Source organism: Panicum hallii, chromosome 2 (genome assembly GCF_002211085.1).
Source record: "Panicum hallii strain FIL2 chromosome 2, PHallii_v3.1, whole genome shotgun sequence".
Lineage (NCBI taxonomy): Eukaryota > Viridiplantae > Streptophyta > Magnoliopsida > Poales > Poaceae > Panicum > Panicum hallii.
In genome coordinates, this window is record NC_038043.1 from 14873277 (window position 1) to 14900125 (window position 26849).

Here is a 26849-nt window from a genome sequence, read left to right on the forward strand (position 1 = left end):
GAGATAACATGGCCATCACCTTGCATGGCACAATAATTATCCCACCAAATATGGGCAGCACCACGTAGTTGTTGGGCAGCGAAGTCAGCTTTATTAGAGTCCGCACATGGAATCGTAAGAAGAGCAAACTTGGATTCAATGATGTGAAGCCAAGCATCGGCAGCAAGGGGCTCCTCAACTTTGCTGAATAGCGGGGGCTGAGTACTAAAGAAATATTGGTAGTTTGCCACCTGAGAGTGAGGATCATCACGACCTCCTCGTGATTGCTGGCGTTGTTGGTTCTGCTGTGCCTGTACTAGCAGATTAAGAAGTTCGGTCTACCGAGCCATAACCTCGGCTAGATTTGGAGGTGGAGGTGGTGGTTGTTGGGAACCGCTGGCCTGATCTGCTCGGAAACCTTCCGGGGTTCCGCGCGTGGCTCCAACCATCTGAAATAAAGGAGATGTCCATTATTAACCACATAGCCTTACTCCCATTTTCAGAAGACATATCACTACTCAGATATGTAATTCACATATTCCATTCAACTAACTTATTTCAGAAGTAAAGATATTGAACAAGATGATAATACACAAGGCTTAGATTACATCGCAGATTCTGGTCGTCCTTAACATCGTACATCAGAAGGGTCCATACACAGGCCATCTATATTACAACAAATGGCACAAGGTCTAGGTAAGCTAATTACTACCTAAGTCACTACACTTTACACTGGTTACATCTAAAGAGTTGACGATCTGAACAAACTAGAAATCATCGAGATTGCCTACAGAAGACTGACTGCCGAAAGAAGAGTAATCTGGCTGAGGGTTGGGTTCTGGATCTCCATGCTCGGAGTCGAGATCCGAAACTCCCTCGATTTCCTCCGGGTCTTCTTCTCCACCTTCAGGTACTACGGGTGCAACAGAAGGTACTGGTTGCTGCTAAAGTTCTTCGATGTGAGCATGGGCGTCATCAGCCTCAAGGATCAAGTCGTGGATTTGCTCCTGGAGGAACTCAGTGATTGTGTTGCGCTGAGTGACTATTGCATCACTTTCATTGATCTGATCCTCCCGATGAAGGATGGTCTCATCTCGTGCTGCGATAATTTCATCCTTCTCTGTGACCAAGGCTTAAAGTTCCACTATCTGATTAACTTGTCGATCAGCATTCCGGTAGTGACCTTGAGCTACACCAGTCAACTGACCCATGCTGTGGCGCAACAAGATCTGATAATGGTGTTGAATATTGATAAACCTGATGGTATCACGAATCGTTTCCTCGGTTGAATCTCCCAACATATGGTCATAATGGGCTATCCTAAAATTCCACTCAGGATCACTAGAGTCTATAGCAGGGAATAGACCGATGGGATGCCCGGCAACCTCCATGGGATGCTGGTTGCAGAAGATATGAATGGCCTCAAGAGCAGCAGTCTTGATGGTGTCGACAAGACGATAACCAACCACTTCGACCTCGATGGGCTGCCACTAAGAACGAAAGGGATGCTGAGGAATAGTCATCTTGACTCTGCACCGCGGAACACCTTCCTCTCTATATTCCACTCCATCATACTGAGGAGGCTCGGTGTAAAAGAATAGACTAAGTGATTCCCATAAACGATGGGGAAAACCCTCCCAATGTAAGGCATTGGTATGAAGATGCCCTGCATGATCCCAAGAGACGTTCGAAGGAGCTGCCATCTGAAATAAGAATTCAGATGACGAGATTCACTTACCCTACTGAGAACTCACCAGATAAATAGAACGAGACAATCGATTCTGGTAACAGCAAGGCTAGAAATCAGATGAATATTTAAAGTACTCAACTAAGGCTACCACAAGAATTCTATTGAAACCACACTAAAGATAACAACACTTTACCTATCCTTAAAAGAACAACATATTCAAGCACTCATTTTGTTTGCTAATAGATTATGCATGTATTTATTATTCGACCTTACAACCAAAACAACTGCCAAATATCTTCGAACTTTCATGGTTAGTTTCAGTGGCACAATACATACGTCTCTCACTAATAACTAGTCGATAAGTTCTATCCATCTTAGCCTCTTAATCGTGGTTAGTGTACCTGCAGAAAACCACAATATATATCCAATGAACCTTTCATGCAAGCATATCATGAAAGCATCCCCAATCATTATTGTTCACTATAGAAATAGCATCAGTACAATTACCGCCGTACAGACAACGTTAACATACGTCATCAAAACAACGTATTCACGGGGGTACCGCAAAATGCGGAGGTATGAACAGCGATCGCCATACCCTGCGCCTAACCATTTACTCCCAATATAGTCAACCTAAGTTGATATATTGGCAGCATCTCAAGTAGACCACTGCTTGAGAAATAGCGTTCGGTTCGCATCATCAATAGGAAGGCTAACTCCCCAGTTAACTGAGGATCCTTACCTTCTTACCTTACCATTGAAGGTGTTGTTACAGAATGTAAAGTTGAATTGTGCATAAATTTAAATTTTGACAGAAAAGTAATGCTGGGAGTTAGAGTTATATATATACTATGGCCACCTCTAATTCCCTTAATAAACATCGCCCTAGGGCTTTACGTACTAAGCACAATACTTAATGATACCAACGTAGTTTTTACCAAATACTTTGTTGGCCAAATTTTATACAAAAAATATTTTTAAGGCTAACCATATCTCCAGGGTACACTTGTTAGCTCTGATACCAGTTGTGGCAGAACCAACCTGAATTACACCGGCTCAAGTACGCAAGTCCACTTCTAAGGGCTCCCACATACTTCAAACGGTATAATCCCTTGGCCTGTCGGGTAACGTCCCGATAAACCACCTAGAGTCCTACTCCACGGACCAACCATCGGGAAGAGCATAGGACCATGGCACAGGTAGAGTAGAGTCCTCAGGGGGATTACCTAGAACAAAACTCACAATGCAAGGCTGAGTATCCTAATACTCAGCAAGGCTTACCCGTTTCATGGTATACATAGCCATGTAACTAGACTATGAAGGCTTTAAATGGTTCTGGATTTAGTTTTCAGCTAAAAAGCAACAAAGGGTAGATCCTTACTTTCAAATATTAGCTTTCAGGTTCTAGTTGATTATCCATTCTAGATAAGCAACTATAACTATTCAAACATGGTAGAATCTTTTAAACAAACATCATCTTTGATAACCATAAGGTTGCTCTTGTTACTCTATGTGGCAAAGGAATCAAGCAGTCTCAATCTCCGCAAGAAATGGACGATTCTGAATCGAATTTTATCCTTGCAAGGTAAACCTAACTCACACGCCTGGAACATCGAAAAGACAGTTCCGAAGCAACCGTTTTCCTTTCATTCCGGGTCGTGGATCAGATCCACCACAAGCGACTGCAGGACCATACGCACATCCAATGTGCAGGACGTATGTCTGTAGCGCGACTTAATGACCATACTCCTGGTTGCCCTGCAACACGTATTCCCACATATCGAAGCGAGTAACAGGAAAAACCAAATACGAGTAGTGGGAGGTATGTCCACTTGCCGGGCCGATTGGTTACTAGGCTTACCGCTTACCATATTTCACGGCATGTGGCTAGTGCTTTCAAACGCTTAACCCCCGCTACCACACACTGCGATCTTAGCCAAATTCATCAACACAGACGGGGTATCATCTCAACCATGATACTTCACATAGATCCCGTCTGTCACCCTTATAGTGATTACAGGAATGTAAACACTACAATTCCTATAAAGCTCGCGAGTGACAGGCAATCACTCGACTTCTACCGGTCCTATTTAGCATAGCAGCTATTCGGACTCAAGTTCTAGTATTCAGTACATCGATTCCTAGGAATATGCAACTAGGGTTTCCAAACAACTCCTAAGAACTTAATGCACAAGTATATATATATATATATATAAATGTAGGTTGCAGTGTAAATAAAGTAGCAGGTTTATATCCGGGGCTTGCCTTCTTGAGTGGGGTTGGGGGCAGGAGTGTCAAAGTTTTCCGAACTTTGGTTCGGAGCTTCAGTTAGATTTCCGATGACATTTCCGGGGTCTTCAGAAATTTCCACTTCTGGTTTCGGGAGTAGTTCGTAGTCTCCGTCGGCAAGAGTAGTTGAGTCTACATGATATGCAAAGATGTAGTTTAATGGATGTATATATTTTTATTTTATTTCACGATAAAGTAGCAATCCAATGAAAACACAGTTCACTCATCACACATATCATTTACTCTTTTACTGGGCAGTCATTTATCGGGTATAAACTAACCTAGTTAGCTACATTAGATAACATGTTTTATTTTTACAAAATAAACTACCATAGCACTGGGGTTGAAATTTTTATTAATTATAGATTAAGCTATGTCTGAGCCATTGTAAATTTATCAAGATTTTATTTTTACAGAAATTAGGCCACAAGAATAAATAACAACAGCACTAACAAATTAAGTATTATTTATAACTGTACATACACACAAGATTTTGTTCTAGATTTTTGTGCACAGGTTACACTACTCAAGTCCAACACCTCAAAATATTTTCATAATTTTTAAACATCTAGAATTGTAGATATTAAATACACAAGATTAAACAAGCATTATCCATGATTAAACTCATACATTATAAAAAATATTATACAAATAGTAGGTTAATTATTTTTCATAAATACTACAGGTCAAAGCAAAACTAACCCAATTGGTTTTACATTTTTACCATTTTTCTACTATTTACTAAGCATTTTCATAGTTTGCAACCACATAAATTGACATTTAAATTAGAGCAAAAACTATTTGGAAATTGAAGATCAACGCATAAGGAAAGTTGTAGATCTTGGAACAAGGAATCCAACAAATTTTAGTTTGTATTTTTCCAAGTTTTCTCTGAATTGCTAGGGAATTTCAAAATTTGCAACAAAAATAACAAAAGGGCGTCCCTAAAGGCCCTATTCATTTGAGTCACGGCTTCGCAGATAGCCCCCTGGGCTTTTGCTCCTTTCAACCCGAGGTCCTTGGCCGTGGTTAGAGGGGGGTCGGGGGTTTGACTGGCCAAATCCGGTGATGGTGATCGCCGGCGGCGAGGGTGGAGGGGCGTGGGAGCATCACCAAGTCCTTGCGCACCTGCAGACGTCCGGGATTGGGGTCGGGGTGGCCTGTAGCGGCGGTGCGACGAGAGCAGGAGAACGGTGGAGGCGGCGCTCCGATGGTCGTAAGCGGCGAGGAAGGGGTCGGGAAGCTTCAGGGCGGTGTGGGGAATCTAGATGTGGGGTCAATTGGAGTCGAGAAGGGTCGGAAAGGGGTGCTCCACGGCGAGCAGGGGGCGGCGGCGGGCGGCGGTCGCCGGCAGTGGCGCTCCGGCCGAAATCCGATGGTGGTTAGCGGCTGCGGCTGGTGAGCACGAGCAGGGGTTGGGGAAGCTTGCTAGGGGGTCGGTGGGGGCAATGGACGGTCGACAGCGGCTATCCACGGCGGCTAGTAGCTCACCGGAAGGGAGGAGTGGGCGGCGGTGGTAATCGGCCGGTACTTCAATTATTTTGCATAAAAGGACCCCATACTTTTGCATTAATCACATCTAAATCCTTATTTTCACATAAACACCCAAATTTCATATAATTCAACATATTTTTTACAATTTCTTTCCTAATGTGATACAAACTTGACACCTACGGTGTCACAACCTCCCTATATTTTTTTGGTTTTTACCTCCCATTCTTTCCCATTTAACACTAAAGGGCCTAAATTTTTTTTTGAATTACATAAATACCCTTTTTCCCTTTGTACTTAAATTTGAACACACATACACAAGATTAAACATGCACACTTTACACTAAAATCTAAGGTTTATAATTCTAAATACCTGAATGTCACACATTGGATCCTTTTTTCCAAGCTTGAGAGATTTCGATTCAAGGCTCAGGGGCTGTGGGATACGTGGCATCGACTACTTATTTTTTGAATACATTCGAAGCGTAAGCAAGAAAGATTCAAGACTAATGTGACACTCAGCCTGGTTCTTAGATTCAAGGATCGAGGGCTACTCCATATGGAGTGCGATTTTCCATCGCACCCCATACCAAAGAAGTAATTCGGAGCATGAGCACCTCATAGCTTCGATGCAGCCAAGGAACTACTCGAAGAAGAACTTCAAGACGGAGCTTCAAAAGAAGCCGAAGACTACTTCGGAAGTACTCGAGGAGCCTGCAGTACTCACCTACGAAGAGCTCGGGGGCTTGTCAGACCCGGGACTATGGGACGGTGTACATAATGTAGTTCATACAGGAATAGGGGATAGGACATGTGCTATACGTTATCTATATTGTATTCTACTCGCATGCAAAGTAGAACGGGTCGATACAGAAGAAAGCTACTCGAGTTGTACTCGAGTACGATTTCTAGGCTAGTGTCGGACTAGAATTCATGTAACCCTATCCTCCCGGATATATAAGGGCGGGCAGGGACCCCTTCAAAACACATCAACACCCAAGGTAATACAAACCACCAAATAGGACTAGGGTATTACGCACCTCGCAGTCCGAACCTATCTAAAGCTTGTGTTGCTTGCACCTTCGAGTTCCTGATCTCGGCGACACCCTACCTGAAACTGCCCACCTCGGGTATACCCGTCGGTGGGCAGGCGGTAAAGCACCGACAGGCGAGGCCAGAGCCACGGGGAAGGCGGGGGCTGCGGCTGACAGGTGGGCCCGAAGTGAGTGGAAAAAAAGAAAATGGTGGTTCAACTTCCAAATTAAAAAACTGGCACTTCGCGGGCTCCAAAAATTGCCAAAAGTTTACTAGAGCAAGATCAAACTACCAAGAACACAATGCAACAACAAGAATTCAAACAACTATTAAGGATTGCTCACAGAAATTCAAACAAAACAGCAGTTTTTAAAGCTTCCAAGAATTTTATGGCTAAGGCTAAACATCACAAAATTGAGCAAAAATACTTTAATTCCTCCATTTGAAATCAGACTTGCTTCACAACTTTCACTCAAACAAAGCAAAGAATTAAATATAAACAATCCAATCCATGTATAAATGATGCTCCATTATAACTAGATGATGTCCATGATGCTGCAAATTACATGTTAAATGGTTTTTAAACTTCGGGTTGTGACAGTCTTCAGCGCCGTCACGGTGCGATGGATCCCAATTCCAAGATGCTTCTCGATGAGATCGACAAGAAGTTCGCCACGATGGACATCGGCGATTCTAGGAGCTCGCTGACAAGAAGGAAGAGCGGATCAGCGCTCTTGAGAACGCCAGCGAGGACCTGGCAGCTTGGCGGCCGAAGGTCGATGCCGCCATGGACAACATCAAGTTAGAGATTCGCAAGCTGAACCAGCACTGGGAGCGCTCTTCTCTAGAGCACCTTGGTGTGGATTCCGGGACCTCAAGCCCGAGTCGACGCCGCCGCGCTCGTCTGCGGGGAAGCACGTCGACGGCCCTGATGGGCACCGCCATGACAACAATCACCGGGATCTTGGGTTCGGGTCTGCTACGACCTTTACTCATGTCCCGGTCAAGGGTACGACCTCGCCTCCTCATACTATGCCTAAAGCTCATGGTTCTACTTTTGAGTCCTCTACTCGTCCTCGCAGTAGTGACTCAGGGGAATTTCTCATGGAGAAATTGCCTAAGGTTCCGTTACCTATTTTTGATGGTGAGAATCCTAAGCTTTGGATCTCCCGCTGTGAGAAGTATTTTGTTATATATCATGTCGATCCGTCTATGTGGGTGAAAGTTTCAGTCATGCAGTTCTCTGGCGCAGCTGCGCGTTGGTTTCAGGCTGTTGAGAAGATGTTGGCTCACGATTCGTGGCCTGATCTTTGTAAGTTAGTGCTCAAGCGCTTTGGTAAAGAGCAGTTCTCTGGTTTGGTAGATCAGTTGCTTGCGTATGAGTCTTCCACTGATTCCCCTTACTATGCCACTAGATTTGTGGATGGTTTGAGGATATTAGAGCAGTTCTTATTCAGAGGCCGGGTGATTTGGATACTGCTTGCACTCTTGCCCTTTTACAGGAAGAGGTGGCTGAGCCGGCTCGGCGTCGTGAATTTTGCAAGCCTGACTCGGGATTCTAGCCCAAGCCTCAGCAGAAGGGTCCAATGGCGTTGCCATTGCCTCCCGTCCCAGATCGTGATCCTCGTACCACACCGATCGACGACAGGCGTTATTCATTGACCACGAATCCTTGATGGCAAATTGGCTGCTCTGCGTGCCTACAGACGCGCAAAAGGGCTCTGTGAGCGTTGCACGGAGAAGTGGAATCGTGGTCATTCTTGTGCTGCTACAGTTCAATTGCATGCCTTTTAGTAGGTATGGGAATTGCTCCAGTTGAGGATACGGTTTCTGTCCTGGAGGACGAGTCTGCTTCTGAGGAACAGTTGTTTCTGGCAATCTCTGATACTGCTGTTCAAGGTGGTTAGTCTAAGCGCACAATGCAGTTCAGTGGCGCCTTTCATTCCTTGCCAGTTGATATTTTGGTGGACTCGGGTAGTACTCACTCTTGTATCAGAAAGAGTTTTGGATAGGATCCCTGCTATTTCCACTACTACTGCTAGTGCTCAGTGAAAGTGGCTAATGGAGGTTTTATGCAGTGCTTGGCTGTTGTCCCTGCAGCTGAATGGGTCATTCACGAGCTTGTCTTTCAGCAGAACTTGGAAGTCCTTCTATTGGTGTTTTGATCACCGACTAGTAATTTACGCCGCGCTTCTCTGTGGCTCGATGACTAACAGTCGAAGGCAAGAATTTAGACTGGTTCGGGCGAACACCCTACATCTTGTATGGAGGATGTTCTTCGTGTTCCTCATGTTCGAATGCTGGATTCTAATGACGGAACGCTTGCAAGCGGTGTGTAGCTTTTGAAGCCTTCTGAGAGAGAAGGCCCAGCTCCACCTTATATGTCTGGCGGGCTGGGCTACAGTGCGTGAGAGAGGGGCTACCACGCCCCCCCGGTTGAATCTCAGGAGGGAGGTCGACTATCCTACACATGTCCTGTCCGGGGTCCTCGGTCGAACAAGTCTCGTCCGCCCGATCTGCGGTGCCGCCTGACATGTCCTTGGTCTTGTTTGCACTCCCTGTGGCAGGGGATGACGCTGTCGTCCTTGCGGCGCACCCCTCTTGATGCGCTGGGGGCGGGCCTCCCGTCTGGTCGGCAGGGCCGACCTCCCTCGTCATGATGGCCGGTTGACCGGGGGTGCTCCCGCCGGTCCTCTGGTCCGTAGGCGGCGCCCCTACCCCGGCTATTGGGTGAGTGGCGCACATGCACATCTTGTCGGATCTTGTGCATTTAATGCTGCCTCGTGCCTTCCCTAGGATATCTCGAGGTCGGGCTCCTTCCCGGGGTTGGCTTGGCCCTCCCGACCCCCATGGTTATGTGGTCGGCGGGCCGCCATGCGTCCCGGGTTCCGCTGCTGCTGCTGAGCTGTGGCGGCTTCCCCCATTGACGGGCTGGTGCTGGCTGCACCTTCTACCCTGGTGGGCCAGGCCGCACGACAGCGGCTGGCTAATTCTTGCTCAGGCCCTTGAGGGCCATTCTTTGGGGTACCGTGGTACTTAATCTTGTCACCTTCCCCTCCAGTCCTTTGACTTGATTCTTGGCATGGATTGGTTAGAGAGTTTCAGTCCTATGCAGGTGCTTTGGGGCCAAAAATGGATGGTGTTGCCTCATCAGGACTCTACTGCTGTGCTTCATGGTGCCTTACATGATGACCAGATTGAGTTTAGTCTCCAAATTTCTGAATTGCATGGTGATTCTGTTGCTTCTCCTGCTGTGGCTGGTATTCCTGATGAGGTAGCTGCCTTGCTAGCTGAGTTTGCACTGGTCTTTTTAGCCCCTGATAGTCTCCCTCCTAAGAGGTCTTGTGATCACAGTATTCCTTTTGTGGTCGGAGCAAGACCTATCAATGTTCGTCCTTATAGATACCCTCCTTCTCTTAAGGATGAGATTGAAAAGCAGGTGGCTGACATGATCAAATTGGGCATTGTCAGGCCTAGTACTTCATCATTCTGTTCACCTGTTTTGCTTGTGAGGAAGAAAGATGGTTCTTATCGGTTCTGCGTTGATTACCGTTACTTGAGTGCACTGACAATCAAAAGCAAATTTCCTATTCCCCTTTTTGACCAGGTTATGGATAAGCTTTCCAAAGCTAGCTGGTTTTCTACTTTGGACTTTAATCTCTAGCTACCACCAAACTAGATTGAAGTAGGGGGAGGAGTATAAGATGGCCTTTCAAACCCACCATGGTGACTTTGAGTTTTTGGTGATGGATTTTGGGTTGTCTGGGCCCATGGTACTTTTCAGGGTGCTATGAATTCAACTCTAGCACCTCTCTTGATAAAATATGTCATTGTCTTTTTTGATGATATATACTGATTTACAGCAGGACTTATGAGGAAGACCTAGTTCATTTGAGGCAAGTGTTAGAACTTCTTCAATAGGATCAGTGGTTTGTGAAGATGTCAAAGTGTAAACTTGCACAGAGGAGAATCTCTTATTTGGGGCATGTAATATGTAATTAGTGAAGAGGGAGTCAGCACTGATCCAACTAAAGTTGAGGCAGTTCTCAATTGGCCTGTTCCAGTTAATGTCAAGCAACTGAGGAGCTTTTTGGGTTTGGCAGGGTGTTATAGAAAATTTGTCAAACATTTTGCAGTTATCTGTAAGCCTCTAACTGAATTGCTAAAGAAAGGGATGCTGTTTGTGTGGACCCAAGATCATGAATTGGCATTTTCTACTCTCAAGCAGGCTCTCAGTTCCGCTCCTGTGCTTGCATTGCCTGATTTCTCCAAGACTTTTTGTGTTGAAACAGATGCTTGCAACAATGGTGTGGGGGCTGTACTTCTTCAGGATGGTCATCCCTTGGCTTACATCAGCAAACCTCTAGGTCCTAAGACTCTCAAGGCCTTTCTACCTATGAAAAGAAGTACCTTGCTATCCTCATTGCTAATGATCAATGGAAATCTTATCTGTTGCATGGTGAGTTTGTGATTTTCACAGATCAAAAGAGCTTGGTCCATTTGAATGAACAAAGGCTTAGTACTCCTTGGCAACAGAAAGTGTTTACTAAGCTATTGGGCATGCACTATAGAATTGTGTATAAGCAGATGCACTGTCTAGGAAGGCTCATGATCAGTCTGTCTTGTCTTCACTTTCTGTGTGTACTCCTGATTGGACAGAAGCTGTTATGGAAGGTTATATGTTGGATTCCTAGGCAAAGGAAATGTTGACTAAGTTGTTTGTTAATGCTCAGTCTGTGCAGCATTTTTCTCTCAAGGATGGCTTACTTTTCTACAAAGGAAAAGTGTGGTTGGGCAATAACAAAGTAGCTCAGCAAAGTGTTCTATCAGCTTTTCATAGTTCAGTCATTGGGGGACATTTCTAGTGTCCCGCCAATTACCAGAGGGTGAAGAAATTGTTCTCTTTTGTTCTCTTGGCCTTGGATGGGGCAGGATGTTAAGAATTATGTGGCTAGCTGTACCATTTGTCAACAAGCTAAGCAGAGAGGGTTAAGTACCCTGGATTGTTGCAACCCTTGCCAGTGTCTTCTCGAGCTTGGCAAAAAGTCAGCATGGACTTTGTGGAGGGGCTGCCTGTTTCTTGGGGTAAGAATTGCATTTTGGTGGTAGTAGATAAGTTTTCCAAGTTCAGTCATTTCGTTCCCTTGAAGCATCCATTCAATGCTGGATCTGTTGCTAAGACCTTTATGCAACATATTCGTAAGTTGCATGGTTTTCCCTCTATAATTATCTCAGATAGGGATAAATTTTTTACCCGTAACCTTTGGAAGCATTTGCTTGACATGGCTAGGTGATTAAGCATGAGCTCAGCATATCACCCCCAGTCTGATAGCCAAACCGAGAGGGTGAATCAGCGCATGGAAACCTTCCTCAGGTGCTTTGGGAGTGCTTGTCCTACAAAATGGTTGGACTGGTTGTATTTGGCTGAGTTTTGGTATAACTCTAGCTGGCATTCAGACTTGGGTTTCTCTCCTTTTGAGGTGCTGTATGGTTATGATCCTAAACACTTTGGCATTGACTTGTTGCAAGCTTGCCCAATACCTTCTCTTGGTGACTGGTTGGAGGAAAATGCTACAATGCAGCAGTTGGTGCAGCAGCATTTGGGGCGTGCTCAGCAATGAATGAAGTCACAAGCTGATAAATGGCGTACTGAGCGTCATTTTGAGGTGGGCGATATGGTTTTCCTGAAGCTTCAGCCTTACATTCAGTTGTCTCTTGCTCCTCGGGCCAATCAGAAGTTCACATTCAAGTTCTTCGGTCCATTCAAGATCATATCCAAGGTTGGCAGTGTAGCTTACAAATTGCAATTGCCTGAATCTTCTTCCATTCATCTTGTCTTTCATGTTTTGCAATTGAAGAAGGCAATTCCTCCTTCTGTGGGAGTGGCTCAGTTACCCTTTGGTCACTCTGGCTTTCAAGTTCCTAAGAAGATTCTTCAGCGGCGAATGGCTTCTGAAGGTACTGCTGGGTTCTCTCAAGTGCTTGTGTAATGGTCATGCTTGCCTCCATCGTTGTCTACTTGGGAGGATTTCACTACGCTGCGTCAACCATTTCCTCTGGCTCCTGCTTGGGGTCAAGCAGGTTCTCTTCTAGGAGGGGATGTTAGCACTGCCTCTTATGGACCTGCTTCTGAAGAGCTTGCTTCTGTTGGGCTGCATCGTGGCGAGCGGGCCCGAAAGCGTAACACGTGTGTGTCTAGCCGAGAGAGGGAGTAGCATGAGCTAGTTGCTCGGTATGCGTTCTGATTGAAAGTGTTATTACGGAGACGACTCATTCTACTCCACTACAATGTGCATATATTCATGTAGAGGCTGGGGTAGCTCATAGGTCACGCTATAATTACAGAAGGCTAACACTCCCCCGCAGTCTAATCGGGAGCATCGTTAACATTCAGGCTGGACCAAAACTCCTGAAATACTGAGGTAGGAAGGCCCTTGGTAAAGACGTCGGCGTACTGTGATGTCATAGGAACATGAAGAACCCGAACGTGACCGAGGGCAACCTTCTCTCGAACAAAATGGAGGTCAATCTCAACATGCTTCGTCCACTGATGCTGCACTGGATTGCTGGAGAGGTATACAGTACTGATGTTGTCACAGTAGACCAGGGTGGCACGGAGAGGTGGGTGGCGAAGCTCAAGAAGCAGCTGACGCAGCCAAGTGGCTTCAGCAACACCATTCGCCACAGCACGATATTCAGCTTCAGTGCTAGATTTGGAGACAGTGTGCTAACGCTTGGAGGACCAGGACACCAAGTTGTCCCCGAGGAACACTTCATAGCCTGAGGTCGACCGATGAGTGTCGGGACATCCAGCCCAGTCGGCATCCGTGTACACAACAAGCTCTGCAGGTGAGGATCGACGCATGGTCAATCCAAGAGACAGTGTTCCCTGCAAGTAGCGTAGGATCCGCTTGAGAGCAGCCAGGTGCGGCTCCCGAGGATCATGCATATAGAGGCATATCTTCTGAACTGCGAAGGCAATATCTGGACGGGTGAAAGTCAAATACTGCAAAGCGCCAGCAAGACTGCGATACTCTGTGGAGTCAACAACAGGAGGTCCATCAGCAGATAATTTGGAGTGGAGATCCACAGGCATGCTGCAAGGCTTGCACGCACTCATCCCGGCGCGCTCCAAAATATCCTGAGTGTACTGCCACTGAGAGAGGAACAGACCATCTGTAGAGCGTGTTATAGAGATCCCCAGAAAATGATGTAGCTGGCCCATGTCTACCATAGCAAATTCATGCTGGAGTGCTACGATGATATGCATCAGAAAACCGGCAGAGGAGGCAATGAGAACAATATCATCCACATGCAGCAACAGATAGGCCGTGTCTGGTCCACGATGATATGTGAAGAGTGAAGTATCTGACTTTGTTTCAAGAAAGCCTAGTGACACTAAGTGAGAGGCGAACCTGTGATGCCAAGCACGGGGAGACTATTTCAAACCATATAAGGACTTGTTGAGCCGACAGACATAATCTGAGTCAGAGGGATCCACAAAACCAAATGGCTGTACACAGTACACTATCTCAGTAAGAGTGCCATGCAAAAATGCATTCTTGACATCCAGCTGATGAATAGGCCAATTATGAGATAATGCCAGGTAGAGAACAACACGAACTGTCGCAGGCTTGACAACAGGACTGAAAGTCTCATCATAGTCCACACCAAGCCGCTGTGTGAAACCCCGAAGGACCCAACGTGCCTTGTAGCGATCAAGAGACCCATCTGAGAGCAATTTGTGTCGATATATCCACTTGCTAGATACAACATTGATGCCACGAGGGCGTGGCACAAGACTCCAGGTGTCGTTGGCGAGCAAAGCATCATACTCGGCCTGCATAGCAGTGCGCCAATTGGGGTCTGACAGTGCATCACGAACAGAGCATGGGAGAGGCTACATAGGCACAGCGTGGAGGTTGAGGCGATCCACGGGCTGTGCGATGCCAGCCTTGCCTGTGTGCGCATCGAGTGCGCATTGGTGACCGGCGGGACAGCGACCGGTCGAGTGTCAGCTGTACGACCGGTGCTGCTGGCAACAACCTGGGCGCGAGCGCCAGGGGCAGCAGAACCGGCAGTACTCGGGGGTACCGTGGGGATGGCGCTGCTGGCAGCAGCCTGTGTGGGGTGCACAGGGGTAGCAGTGCCAATCGACGCGGACATCGGCGTGAAGGTGGCACCATGGGCAGCGATGCTATGCCCAGGGGACTGTGGTCCTGCGCCAGGACTGGGCGACACAGGGGCGGCCTTAGGCACGGGGTGTGTCGCCGAGGGATCTGTGGTACCTGCACGCACAAAACGAGCTCTAGGAACTAAAGCGGTAAGATCATGATCATCAACGAGAAAATCCAGGACGGAGGGAGCCATGGGTGTGGTAGACATGTTGGAGAAAGGAAAAGAAGATTCATCAAAAATGACATGTCTAGAAATGTGAATGCGATTTGACTGAAGCTCAAGACACCTATAGCCTTTGTGTTCCGAGGAGTAGCAGAGAAAAACGCATAAGGAGGAGCGGGGAGCAAGTTTGTGGGGCGCGGTGGAGGACATGTTAGGATAGCAAGCGCACCCAAAAGCTTTGAGATGATTATAAGAGGGCTGGGCAGAAAAGAGGGCGCTGTAGGGAGTGGAGGAGGCGAGAGTTTTAGTGGGGAGGCGGTTCACCAGATATGTAGCAGTGCGAAGGGCCTCAACCCAGTAAGCTGGAGAGAGAATTGCCTGAAACAAAAGGGAACGCAGAGTGTTATTGATAGTGCGAAGGGAACGCTCTGCTTTACCATTTTGTTGGGAGGTGTATGGACATGACATGCGGAGCCGTGGGAGAGGAAGAACATGCGGGCCAGAGAATTGTCAAATTCACGGCCATTGTCACACTAAACGCTCTTGATGGTGGTGCCAAACTGCGTGCGAACATAAGCGAAAAAGTTAGAAAGAGTGGAAAATGTCTCAGATTTTAGGCGAAGCGGAAAAGTCCAAGTGTAGTGAGAACAGTCATCAAGAATAACAAGATAATATTTGTATCCTGACACACTAACAAGAGGAGATGTCCATAAATCACAGTGTATTAAATCAAAATTATGAGTAGCTCGAGAGCTAGATGAACCGAAGGGTAAACGGGCATGACGGCCAAGTTGGCATGCATGATAGATATGATCGATGTCATCTTTATTACAAGAAATAACACTGGAGCTGATAAGTTTGGACAAAGCTTCACGCCCAAGGTGACCGAGACGGCGATGCCAAAGGGAGGTGGGTGCAGCGATGAGCGCGGAGGTGCTGGTGGAAGGTGCATAGAACGGGTAGAGGTCACCGGAGCTATTGCACCTGGCGATCACATTTCTGGTTTGCAGATCCTTCATAGAGAGACTAAATGGATCAAATTCAATGGAACAATTATTGTCTGTGGTAAAACAACAAATGGAAATAAGGTTCTTAATAATGTTGGTGACACCAGGACATTATTAAGAGCAAGGTTGCGCTGTGGGCAGGAAAAAACATGTGATCCAGTAGCTGTGACAGGAAGCAAAGCACCATTTACCACAATGATTGACGGAGGAGTAATAGAAGAGGGTGGGGAAATGGTGGAGAGTGTACCAGCATCCTTGGTCATGTGCGAACCGGCACCTGAATCAGCATACCACTCAGAAATCGAGGCCGGCGGGTTTAGCGTCATAGTGTTGAAGGAGTGCGCCAGGGAGTCCTAATGCCAAGACCCACCATGTGTGGGGTTCCAGGGCGCCGCCTGGTATGCTAGTGAGGGCGCCTGGAACATCGTTGGTGGAGCTCCCCCATAGTACGTGCCGTACGGAGGCGGTGGGTGCCGTGTGCACCTCCATAGGCGCCAGGAGGAGCACTGAAGCCGCCATAGTGCGGGGCTGCGTGGAATGTAGGTTGTGGCAGCGGAGGGCATCCCGACTGATCGTATGGCCACATGCGCACGGTGCCGGCCCAAGGATGGGTGAACGACGAGTACATGCCTGTACCGGGAGGGGCGCTGCCCTGTCCAGCTGGGGGCGCACCAGCAGGTCCGCCGCGGCCACCGTGGCCACGACGACGGCCGGTGCGCTGGCCACCGGTTGGTGCAGCGGGGCGTTATGGAGGAGCGGGCATGCCAGGGGCCGGTGAACGCGGCGTCGCAGCGACGAGGGCGGCCGGTGGGGACAGAGGATGAGCGTCGATCTCCATCTCCTCCAAAAGGAGGTGAGTGCGAGCTTCAACGAACGTTGGGAATGGCCTGTGCATCTTGAGGATGGACACCATGTGGCGAAACTTGCCACTGAGGCCGCGGAGGAGCGTGAGTACCATCTGCCGATCGCCGATGGGGTCACCGAATTCAGCAAGGGAAGCAGCCATGGACTCAAGGCGGCGGCAGTAGTCGGTGATGCTCAGGGCCTCCTGGCAGAAGGTACGGAACTGTGTCTCAAGGATAAGAGCACGGGAGTCCTTCTGTCCGAGGAATTCATCCTCGAGGTAGCACCACGCGTTGCGAGCAGGACCTTGCCGCATCATCAGCGATTGCTACAGGTCGCTGGAGACGGTGCCGTAGATCCACGTGAGGACGCAGCAGTCCGCTTGGATCCACACCGGGTGGGCGGGGAACGACTCATCCTCGAGGACGTGGCGGGTGAGGGCATACTTGCCGAGGACGGTGAGGAACTTGCCGCGCCACTTGGTGTAGGTGTCCATGGCCTTGTCAAGGATGATGGGGATGAGGGCCTTGACGTTGACGATGGTAGTGGCTTGCGCCCAGAGGGTCTCCTGTGCCTGTTCATACTCATCCAGGGCAGCCGCGCGGAGGCGCGCCTCCTCGGCCTGGCGTGCCGCCTGGGCAGCGAGAGTGGTGGCGACTGTGGCGTCATCAGCCATGGAGCGATCAACGGCCGCGCCCGATGACGATCGTCAACGATGGGGCGGGCATCAGCGGCCGCACCCGGCGATCCAAGACGGAGCAGCATGAGGTGTGAGCGATTGGAGGCAAGCGCCGGCGATGGGACCGCAGCGCGCCCGGCGTAGGAGGCAGGCACGGGGCGGCGCTGCGGTTGCGGAAGACTAGCGGATCGGAACCGCTCTGATACCATGAAAGTGTTATTACGGAGACGACTGATTCTATTCCACCACAATGTGCATATATACATGTAGAGGCTGGGGTAGCTCATAGGTCACGCTATAATTATAGAAGGCTAACATTGATCTGTATTAAAAGCGAGTCGAGTGTGAGGGATGAACTCATGTATGAACGGAACAGAACAGCTTTTCCAAGGAAGCATACCTCCAAAACAAATCTATCCAATTCCTGTCTCTTGCTTGCTATCCGATCCCCATTCATATTCTCTACTCCTATCCACGCTACCTCTGCTAACAGTGCGAGGCGAGGGCAACCATGGCGGCTGCACGCAAGAGAGAGACGGGCGGCGAAGGCGACAATGTGTTGCGCCTGTCATGATGGAGGATGAAGGCAGTGCCATAAAGATCCCTTTGCCCTTCCACCTCTATGAGGTGACGCTAGGCCATAGCCGTTGTTGGCCGCGTAGGCGGCTCAGGCGGAGTCGCTGCCGCTGGTACTGGGATGGACTCACCTGTGTCGTGGGGCGTGCTGGCGCTCGGCTTGGCCACGGCTGCAGCGCTCCTCAAGAGTGTTGGTGGCAGATTTGCAGGGGCAGTTTGTTTATGCTTCAGGTTTGTTTGATTCAAACACACAGCCTATTTGTTCAAATGCTCTGGTACAAAGACGGATATGCTTAGCTTTTTTTGAGATAGGATATGCTTAGCTTGGAAGCATGTGTTTCATAAACGTAAAGCGTTAGGATTTAGCACTGGTTGTATAGGTATTATGTGAATCAATTCAGATAAGCTAGTGGGTTCTCCAATCCTGATAAGTATTTTGAGACAGGTTCCTCTTGTAGTAATCTGGTTCTTAAAGGAATCAGTTTTGATTAGTTGAATACTTTGCTATCCTGCATAATCTGTTGCATGACTCAAGGAACCTAATTAGTTGCTTGTATTTTGAAGGTTATAATACCCGAGAAGACAAGTTTTGTTCAAAGAACTGAAAAAAGGATGAACTTACTTCAAAGGGTTGAAGAGCAGCAGAATCTGAGCTTGAAACTTGAGGGGGTTACATACTAAAGGTTGCTTTGTATGCTTCTTTGATAATTCACCTAATACCGGTTAATCCTAGATTCTTACAATTATTCATAGAATCTGTACTGGTATACGTCCTCTGCATTTGGCATTCATGAAACTTTAGGTATTCAATCTGAATACCATCAATATATTGTGTAGGCAGGAAACTTTAGGAAATACATCAAAATACTTGGCAAATCTCTGAAACTGAGTCAACCAGTTGATAGAAACTCTAGCATACATAAACTATTTGTTCTGTAGGCATGTATTTGTCATTTCTATAAGTGGCATTCACATATCACTTTTGCAAAACTCAATTGGTAATTTTAGTAGCAGTTGAATGCATGCTATTTCTTTTTATCGGTGACTACACACCTGTACTAGTTAGCATATACTTATCTAAAATTTGACTAGTCTTGAACTGTATTTCTTTGCCCTTGAAACTTAGGCCTTTTAAATGGAATGCCTTATGGAGTAACTCTGGATTTAGAAATGAGAATGACCTGTAGCTTGAACAGGGCTAGTTAGCATATACCAATCGGGAACTATGACCTTTTCATTTTGGAACATTTACTGGATGCTTGTGTATGCTGAAATGATGGTGTAGTCCCATGTTCCTTTTGTAATTCATACATCTTTGCTTGAGCTACCAAATTGACAGTAGATTATTCTTGATAGTACTAATACAAGTTCTCTTATCTCCTTTGTAGAGAGTGAAAAGAGCTCTCCTTTTGTTAAGGTGGAATCTGTTAGATTTATATGTACCCTTTATTTTCCCCATTGTATAAGGGGTTTTGTGTATATTTGCTAATACATGTACATGTATATTTAGGTCTAGAGCTCACGTATTGAATACAAATGTTATTCGTAACATGGTATAGAGCCAAACTAGACGAGATTTTTCTCCCTGCACGTTGCACTTGCGTGCATCTCAATACCAGCCCAACGCATTGATTTTACCTGCTCTTTCTTTTGAACACAACGTTGATTCCTTTTGCCGCCCGTGATCTGCTCGCCTGGTGCGGGTCGCCCGTTCCACGTCTGCACGCTGCTGTCGCCGTCGTACCGTCGATCCGCCGCTATCCTGTGCATATTTGTTAATACATGTACATGTTGAATACAAGTGCTATTTATAATAGAATCTGTATGGGGACTTGTATCATGTAAAGGGTACAATAACCTCTTGTGTAGTTAGTAACTTTGTTTATATGATGTTGATAGTGAAAGGGCCTCTCTTTTTGCGTATTCAACATGCTGCTCTGAACTAACTGTAGGAGCTAGACTTGCTGTGTAGTCTATTTTAAGCTCTTTTGGTTCAAAGTGAAGTTATGCGACACTATTTTTTTGTTGAAACATAGTCATACCCATTGCATATATTATGTTCTTTTGTTGAAACACTACTTTTGAATGTATGATTTGTTGTTTAGCATCTATGGACTTGTATATGATAGACTGATTCATACATTTACGTCTACTGTAATGACATATATATATGAATGAATGGATGTGTGCTGGATTGATATGTGGGGTCGTCATTAATTTTCAGTGATGTGTGATGGAATGTGTGGCAGAACCAACTTGAATTACACCGGCTCAAGTACGCAAGTCCTTTCTCTCGAGGGCTCCAATCGTACTCAAACGGTGTAACCCCTTGGCCTGTTGGGTACCTCGCACGAAGGCGAGTACGGAGATACAATCACCATCATATTTTTACAATCACAAGCACTTATATTATATGAGTTGATAAAATAGCATAAGTTCTAGACTGATAGAAGTTATTACAAACCAGTTTAAAAAATTCAACCTCATAGCAGCGGAATTTAAAGTACGATAACTATACACGTCGCCAGTATGGACATCATGCTAAGCCATGGCATGACATCACTCGTTATGATCAGTGTTGGCCGCGGACGGGTCCCACTCCACGGACCAACCATCAGGCAAAGCATACGGCCAAGGCATGGGAAAAGTAGGATCTTCAGAGACATTACCTGAAATCAAATCATATTGCAAGACTGAGTACTCTAATACTCAGCAAGGCTTACCAGGAATTAGGGTATACTTAGCCCATAACTAGACCATGAAGGTTTTAATGGGGTTTCGGGTCTTGTCTCAGCTGAAAAGCAATAAAGAGTAGATCCTTAATTTCATATTTTAGCTTTCAGTTTCTAGTTCCTTTAACCATTCTAGGTAAGCACCTATAACTACTCAAGCAAGGTAGAGCCTCTTTAAAACATATCTCAGTATTACTCCTCATAAGGTTTCTCTTGTTACTCTATGTGGCAAAAGAGTTAAGCAGTCTCAATCTCTGTGAGAAACGGACGATTCTGAATCGAATTTCAACCCTTGCAAGGTAAACCTAACTCACACGCTTGGAACACCAACAGGTCGTTCCGAAGCAACCGTTTGCCTTTCATCCTGGGTCGTGGAACAAAGCCACCACAAGCGACTGCAGGATCATACGCACATCCAATGTGCAGGACATACATCTGTAGCGCGACTACATGACCGTATTCCCGTCTGCTCTGCAGAACGTACTCCCACAGTCGGTGCGTGTAAACATAAAATAAAAGTCGAGTGGTGGGGGATGAGTCCACTTGCTGGGCCGATTGGTTACTAGGCTTACCGCTTACCATATTTCACGGCATGTGGCTAGTACTTTCAAATGCTTAACTGCCACTACCACACACTGCGACCTTAACCAAATTCATCAACACAGACGGGGTATCCTTTCTTTCCAAGATACTACACATAACCCCGTCCGACATCCTTATAGTGATTGCAGTATCGTAAGCAACCAATTCCTATATCGCGCGAATGACAGGAAATCACTCGACTTCTACTGGTCCTATTAGCATAGCACTAGTCGGACTCAGTTTCTAACATTCAGTACATGGGTTCCTAGAAATATGCATCTAGGGTTTCCAGACAACTCCTAAGAACTTAATGCACAAGTATTTATATTTATAAAGTTATATTGCAATGTAAATAAAATAGTGGATTATTATCCGGGGCTTGCCTTCACTGGCGAGGCTGGGGTCAGAGACGTTAACAATTTCTTCCGAACTCGGGTTCGGGGCTTCAGTTAATTCTTCGACGATGTTCCCAGCGTCTTCAGAGATTTCTACTTCGGGTTCCGGAAGAATCTGATAATCACCGTCGGCGAGAAGCGTCGAGTCTACATATGATGTAAAGGATGCAGTTTAGAAAATGCATAGACTTTTATTCTATGTCACAATAAAGTTGCAATCCAACGAACTTAACATTACAAACTAGCAAACAACACAGTTGCCCTTTACTGGGCAGTCATTTATCGGGTATTAACCCATTTACTTAGTTACATTAAGTAACATAAGTGTTTACCCTAAATATTTAATCTACTGCATAAGGTAACATGTTTGATTAGCTCAATTAATTACATTAATTAATTTTATTTGACTAGCTAATTGTCTTTAATAACCCTAGGTTATTATTTAATTAGGGACTTATTGTGATTAATTAAGAAGATAGCATTATGACATCTAGTCCTATTTATTCTAGCTGTTCTATATCTGATTATGGGTTGAAAGCTTATAGACATGACACACTCCTTAAGAATAACACCTCAAAATATTTTTTATAATTTTTCATGAACTAGAGCTATTGTTCATGAATTTTTCTTGGAATCTAAACTTAAATTCATTACTGGAGTTACACTTGGATTCTGACTCTCAAAGTTTTATCTTGGATTAAGCATGCTGAAGCAAAGCTAAGGTAAAATTTTCAGCTTTAAACATGAAGGAATGCGTCTAGAATTAAATCATGGAACTTCTATCAACATATAACAAAGGTACTCGAATTTCTAAGTAAAGGAGTAGAAAAGAACTCGAAATTTTTACACAAAGCTACACATGGAACATACAACCTAAGTTCCAAAATTCAGCTATAACACATGCATATAATAGGAGATACAAATAAAATATTCATTTCCTAGTATTTAATCTACATCAGAAAATACACACATATAGCTAAACTCACTATATAAAAGTAGTCGAGTATAACTTAAGGATTCAAACAAAACTAGTTTGGCATTTTTCTAAATTTTCTACATCTTTCTACATATTTTTGAAGTTCACAGCTTTTGAATTGGGGCGGGGGGCTCTGGAATCTTGCAGGGACACCCTTAAGACTTTCGAAATCATTTCAATCAGGTCCTTGGCTCGTCGGGGAAGAAGGGCAGGGGCGTTTGCCGGCCAAATTCCGGCGAGGGGAGTGGCGGGGGGTGGAGAAGGGCTGGTCTACGGGCACCATGAGCTCACGGCGCATCCATGGGTGGCCTTGCAAGGAAGAGGGAATGGCCGGAGGTGAGGTTCCCACAGCGGCTGATGTGACACTCAGGTAATTAGTATTGTCACACCCTAACTTTTAGTACGATGTTGTGTGCTAAATGTGGTGAAAGTATGTTTAAAAATTTAAATGCTAAGAAAAAGGGTTGGTTTTATATAATTATAAACTAATAAAGGTCCTTAGTGTTAAATAGATAAGAATGGGAAGAGGAATTCAAATACATAAAGGTTGTTTTAGCAAAAGTCAAAAACTTGTGTTTAAATCATAAATATAGGTGAAACTACACATTGGATGTATATGTAGTGTAGTTTTTAAATAGGATTTGTATAAAGTTTAGAAACTTTGTTAAGTTTTATACTAACTCCAAATCCTTAGCTCTTCTGTGGATAAACCTTAAAGCAAAGTTGTACATTTTAAAAAACCCTACATTTTTGCTTTTGGGCCCATCTTCATTTGAGCTCTGGTTTGAAAGTTACTTGTGCATTACAGTGCGGTCCCTGTATTTTCTGAAATTAGTAACTGGGTCCTCCTTCATCTACCTCTCTCCCCCTCTCCTCTGTTTCTCTGCCGCGCACCGTTGCCGCTCTGCCGGCCATGTGCCATGCACTTCCCCGCCCCAGAGCCGCCCTGAGGCAGGCCACGTGCCGCCCCAGCACCTGCCCCGCCGCTCCCCGGCCTCGCGCTGGCTTCTTCCTGTCCTGCCACGCCGCCTAGCTGTCTGCCCGAGCCGCCTCTCGCCGCTGCTCGCCGTCGCAGCAACCCCAGTGCCACCTCCTGCTTCCCGGTGATCCTACGTGTCGCTCTCCGGCCGGCCACCGTCGTAGTTCTCTTTGCTGCCTTCTTCTCCGCGCGCCACGCCACCTCTGCCACTGCCCGAGCTCCGCCGCGGTCGCCACGCGCGCCGCCAGCGTGCCAGCTCTTGCTTGCGCGCAGCCACATCCTTTTCTGGACCCCGAGCACCTCTTCCAGCTTCTCTAGCACTTGCCCTTGCATTTGCACACCTCCATTTCACTTAATTTCTCCTGCTCCGATCACCTCCCTTCGCCCAACCCCCGCCGCCGTCCCTGGTCATCGTCGATGGCCACAAACACCATCCCTAAACCCTGATCCAGTGCATCAGCAGCATTGCCACGACCCACAGAAGCTCACAAAGCAAATCAATTTCCATTTCTTCCACCAGAACTGCCGGACCGCAGCGCCGACGAGCTCCTTCCTCCGCCGCCACTCGGCCTCCCGCCGACCCACCGGTACAGAGTCTCTCCACCCCGACCAAGGGCACCAACAGCACCACGTCATCCCCCTGAAGCGATCTCGCCCCTCCTTCACCACCCTCCGTCGCCCTAGCCCGTAGAACACCGGCTGCCATCACCGCCGGTAAGAGCCCGACGTCCACCCCACTGTCGAGGACCACCCTGCGTCCTGTCTCCGGCCAAATTAGGCACGGGGAAAGTATCCCCACACTCCTATGATGCTCACGCGCGCTCTAGAGGTCCGTGTTCGCCGGCCCCTCACCGGGACCACGAGCGCGCCATCACGGCCGCCGCCACACCTCGCCGCCAGCCATGTTCTACCCCTGCTCATTGAGCACATCACCCCCCAACCAGCACTACATGTCCCGTAGGTCATGCTGAGCCCGTCCATCCTCGCTGGAGACCTCGCCGTCGACGAGAACGCGCCGGAGCAGACCCACCGGTGACGTCAGGGAGAGTCAAGGGCATAACTGCGAATAGTTTTCCTGTTCTAAGGGTCCATATGCAAGAAACCAAGGACCCCAGTGTAAACCCCCTTGTTATTTCATGTGTGCAAAGCAGCTGACTTGTAAATTTTGTACAAAATTGTAGGAAACTCCAAAAATTATCAAACCAGTTTTGTTAGAAACTAGGATTCAAGCTCTACAATTTTATTAATAAAGTTTGGTTTGAAACTAAATACTTTTGAATCTATTTTAAATCTAAGTTAAAGGGGTATTTTATGCATAACTCTTGCATACAAGCTTAGCTTCTTATGATTTTTGGTAGGTAGCATCTTTAGGTCATGTGTGAGCTTGTGCAAAAGTTTCAAGCTTAGTATTGTTTTGTAGTTTAAGTTCTTTTGAACTTGGGCAATTCAAATTTGAAATAGTTTGAATTTAATTAAGCATGTTCGTAAGACTTCTATGATTAGATCTTTTTACCATAACTTAATACGTTGATAATTAGTTCATAATTAAATTTTTAGGGCTTTATAGTTCTATTTACTCAGGATTTGAATTTAAACTTGAAATTTGAATTTAAATCCAAATATTTTAGTTTCTGTTTCCAAAAAATTATAAAAAAATCACCATAAGCTTATTATTGAAAATAAACTTATCCACAAAAATGCAAGGTCAGAATCTTTATAATTTTCAAAATAAAAATCCAACTGGTCGAATTAATTCAAAATAATTCCAGTAAAATGACATAACTTAAATGTAGATAGTAGTTTGAAATCCCACCCCCCTTGTTACATGAGTTTATGTGCACTAATTTATTGGATTGCAACTTTATTGTGAAATAAAAACCTTAATTCAAGCACCATCTCACTTAAATCCTTGCATACCATGTAGAATCGACGACGCTCGATGACGAAGACTACGAGCTAGTCTTGGAACAAGATCAAGGGTTTTCTAAAGACCTGACAAACGTTGCCGAGAGTCTAACTGAAGCCCCGAACCAAAGTTCAGAACTCTCTGACGCTCCTGCCCCCAACCCCACTCAAGAAGGCAAGCCCCGATGCATACCCAGTATTTCAATTTATTACCATTTTACTTATATATTATATATCTTGCATTAGGTCTAGGAGTTGAAATGAAACCCTAGTTGCATAAATCCTAGAATCCAATGTATTGTACCCGAGTCCTTATCGATAGACGCTCTGCTAAATAGGACCGGTAAAAGTCGAGTGATCTCCTGTCATTCGCGCAATATAGGAGTTGCATGTTTACTATTCTGCAATCACTATAAGGATAATGGACAGGGTCATCTGCAGTATCATGACCTGGAAGTTTACTCTGTCTATTTTGATAAAAGTTGTTAAGGTCGCAGTGTGTGGTACTGGTGGCTAAGCGTTTGAAAGTACTAGCCACATGCCGCGAAATATGGTAAAGCGGCAAGCCTAGTAACCAATCAGCCCGGCAAGTGGACATACCTCCTACCACTCGTAATTTGGTTTTTCCCACGCACCGACGTGCGGGAGTACGTTCCGCACAGCGACAGGAGTACGGTCATGTAGTCGCGCTACAGACATATGTCCTGCACAATTGGTGTGCGTACGGTCCTACAGTCGCTTGTGGTGGCCCTGTTCCACAACCCGGAATAAAAGGCAAACGGTTGCTTTGGAACGACCTTTTGGTGTTCCAAGCGTGTGAGTTAGGTTTGCCTTGCAAGGTTTGAAATTCGATTCAGAATCGTCCGTCTCTCGTGGAAATTGAGACTGCTTATTCCTTCTGCCACATAGAGTAAGAACTGTAACTATTGATGGAATAATCCTGATGAATGCTAATCTCTACCTTGCTTGCCTAGTGTAGGTGCTTACCTAGAATGGATAATCAAATTAGAATTTGAAAGCTAAAATTTGAAAGTAGATCATACTCTTTGCTGCTTTTCAGCTGAAATGAAATCCAGAACCATTTCAGGCCTTCATGAGTCTAATTACGGGCTAAGTATACCCAATTCCGGGTAAGCCTTGCTGAGTATTAGTATACTCAGTCTTGCTAGTGAATCTTTCAGGTCTAACCATCGAGAACCCCACGGATAACCCTGCATGGCCAACTTCTGTTCCTTTTGGCTGGTCCGTGGAGTTGGATCCGTCCCCGGCAGGCAGTGACCCTCCTGAGTGACACCAAGCTTTGGGCTAAGTACGGTGTCAACCCTCGCGACGTGTGTAGTCGTGAGTTTAT

General features: G+C 46.2%; 1 long non-coding RNA gene across 1 annotated transcript; it reads left to right on the forward strand.

The window, feature by feature from the left end:
- Positions 1-7108: 7108 nt before the first annotated feature.
- Positions 7109-19833, forward strand: LOC112879737. The gene is made up of 3 exons (XR_003226152.1): positions 7109-7493; positions 18494-18612; positions 19318-19833. It is a non-coding gene; the product is annotated as an uncharacterized LOC112879737 (long non-coding RNA).
- The last annotated feature ends 7016 nt before the right edge of the window (positions 19834-26849 follow it).